Source organism: Myotis myotis, unplaced genomic scaffold, assembly GCF_014108235.1.
Source record: "Myotis myotis isolate mMyoMyo1 unplaced genomic scaffold, mMyoMyo1.p scaffold_m19_p_8, whole genome shotgun sequence".
NCBI lineage: Eukaryota > Metazoa > Chordata > Mammalia > Chiroptera > Vespertilionidae > Myotis > Myotis myotis.
This window is the reverse complement of record NW_023416390.1, coordinates 13,158,439-13,161,505: the sequence shown is the minus strand read 5'-3', so window position 1 is coordinate 13,161,505 and position 3,067 is coordinate 13,158,439. Positions and strand designations below refer to the sequence as shown.

At 48.2% G+C, this 3,067-nt stretch overlaps 1 pseudogene; it reads left to right on the top strand.

Annotated features, from left to right (window-relative positions):
- Positions 1 to 442: 442 nt before the first annotated feature.
- Positions 443 to 2,198, top strand: LOC118661102 (annotated as a pseudogene).
- The last annotated feature ends 869 nt before the right edge of the window (positions 2,199 to 3,067 follow it).

Sequence of the window (3,067 nt, the reverse complement as noted above, 5' to 3'; positions counted from 1 at the left end):
GAGCAAGCAAGCCTCCTGTTCACTTCACTGCCTGGCTGCCGGTCGCCATCTTGGTTGGCAGTTAATTTGCATATCGCCCTGATTAGCCAATGGGAAGCGTGTCGGAGGTACGGTTAATTACCATGTTTGTCTATTATTAGATAGGATATATATATATATATAGCCAGTGACCATAATGGCATCACAACCATAATGAATGTTAGACCAGAACCACCATGGCCCCTGGCTGAGCTGGCCCCACCTTCCAGGGAGCGGTTAGGGGCACTCCTAGGCAACATGATAGGTTTCGAGTTTGATGGGGGAAAATCAAAGAAATAGGGGGGGAAGGTCTTAAGGGTCTGTGGGGTTGGGGTGATCTATCCGGAGTAGGTTTGGAGTGTGCTGGGGAAGGAAGAGAAAGATCTGATTAGACAACGGCATCACTGCCGGTCTCAACCCTGAAATGGCGCTGTTGGCTGAGCACCTGCTGAAGCTGCTGCCCGTGGACAAGCAGATTGACACAGGGCCCTTCCTGAAGGCAATGATCCACCTGCTGCCCTTCTTTTTGTAAATTAATTAATTAATTAATTAATTAATTAAAAAAAATTTATTTATTAATTTATTTTTTAAAATATAGTTTATTGATTTTTTACAGAGAGGAAGGGAGTGGGATAGAGAGTTAGAAACATTGATGAGAGAGAAACATCGATCAGCTGCCTCCTGCATACTCCCCACTGGGGATGTGCCTGCAACCAAGGTACATGCCCTTGACCAGAATTGAACCTGGGACCCTTGAGTCCACAGGCTGACGCTCTATCCACTGAGCCAAACTGGTCAGGGCCTGCCGCCCTTCTTTGATTGCTTTGGGTCCCCAGTGTTTATGCCCATCAAGGCAGACGTAAGTGGTAACATCACGAAAATCAAAGCCGTGTACAACACCCACCCGGCCAAGTTCCGGACCCTGCAGAACATCCTGGAGGCAGAGAAGGAAATGTATGGAGCAGAGTGGTCCAACGTGGGGGCCACACTGGTGCTGATGTGGCTGAAAAAGGGCTTCCACTGCCGGGAGCCGGTCCATCCTTGCTATTTCAAGGGACCTGGCATATATGGCATACTGTTCTTAATATGTTTGCTCACCTTCTTGGCACTATGTGTTTTAACCAAGGTCTCCTCTCTGAGAAAGGTTGTTTCCCCAGGTAGGGATTTTCCCCTGAAGTTAGGGAGGGAATAAAACCCCTCAACTAAGTGCCAGGCGGGTAATTAATCACTTTAACTATGAACAATCATGCTTAAGCTACATAATCTTTACTCCCTGGAATGGAGATAAGAAACGCCCTAACCTTTGTAATAGAGATTGATAGGATTGAATCAACTGGTATAAATACAGATGTAACAAGACAGCGAGAGACAGAACTTACAAGACAGAACCTACACAGCACCTAGAGACAGAAGAACTTCGCTGGAGAGAACATGGCAAAAGATCCTGGACTGAACCTGACTACAGAAATTGGCAAGAGAACCTGACTAGAACCTGGTGACTGAACCTGGCTGGAGAACCTGGACAGAACCTGGCTGGAGAACCTAGCGAGGGAACATGGCTACAGAACCTGGCTGGAGATCCTAACCAGAACTTCGCTGGAGATCCAGAGCAGAACCTCTCTGGAGATCCAGACCAGAACTTGGCTGGAGAACCTGGCTGGAGAACCTAGCAAGAGAACATGGACACAGAACTTCGCTGGAGATCCAGACCAGAACTTGGCTGGAGATCCTGGTTAGAGATCCTGGCTAGGCTGCTGATCAACTGAACGCTGTCTCTGCGTCATTCCTTCTTCGCCGACTCCATCCACACCTTTGGGGACCCCTGGACCCGCTGGGGTTGGACCCCAGCATTCCACTTCATCTAGGTCTTCCTGTAGAGCATCTGCGATGGGGAGTGGGATGAGAGCCACCCCAACCTCATGCGTGTCAACGCCACCGAGGCCTACGGGATGGTGCTCAAGAAGTACCACAGCTGGATCGTGCAGAAGATCTTCCAGGCAGCGCTCTATGCTGCGCCCTACAAGTCTGACTTCCTGAAAGCACTCTCTAAGGGCCAGAACATGATGGAGGGGGAGTGCCTGAAGAAGGTCCGCCAGTTACTGGTCAACTACACGGCCACCATTGACGTCATCTAGGAGATGTACACCAAGATGAGCACCGAGCTCAACTACAAGGTGTAGGCATGCCCAGTGGCCGGCACTCCCAGAAACAGACAAGCCAGAATCACTGCGAAGCAAGCTGGCAGGCCGCCTTGGCCTGCGTCCCCCAGAGCAGTCCAGAGTCTGGCTGGGGTTGCAGGGGACAGCCCTGGCTTCTGAAAAGTCATTTTTGGGGTCTATCCTAACAGAGCAATAAATAACCACCCTACTTCTCAATCACCTTTTAATTTCATGGCAGCACAGACTGACTGCCTTCATTTCAGTGTGATAAAAATCAGTTAATGTTGCTAATAAGTCAAGTCCTAGGGTTTTCTGTCCTTATCCCCCCACGTGGTATGTGATCCTGGGGAAGTCCTGTCATACACCTCATTTTAAAAATGAGGATCTGTGCAGTGATGTTTCAGGTTGTGTACAGACCATGAGGAGTCTGATTTGAAATTATACAGGATTTTTTTAAAAGCAGACTGCTGTGTGCTCTCCTGTGGTTGCACAGCCCAGCGTCACAGTGCTGTCATTATAGACCCCGCTCTTTCCTTCTGTCTTTTTCCAGACAGTTTTTTATAGTTGAAAACAACCAGCAAGCCTTTGATGACCTTGACCAAGGGGACTTTATTTTAAAGCTGTCAGGTATGAGTAACTGACCACAGATGATTGAATTTGCATTCTTCTGCATAAGTATTTTCTTTAGGGACAGCCTACACCACCTAAGAAACTACCTACATGTGTATTCTCTCAGAGGGGAGACCACAAGCCCTCCAGATGCTGAGACCCAAGGAAACACCTCGCTGCCTTAACTGTCCCTCCTGGCACTAACAAGAGCTGTATTTTTTAAAATATATTTTTATTGATTTCAGAGAGGTAGGAAGAGGGAGAGAGAGATAGAAATACCA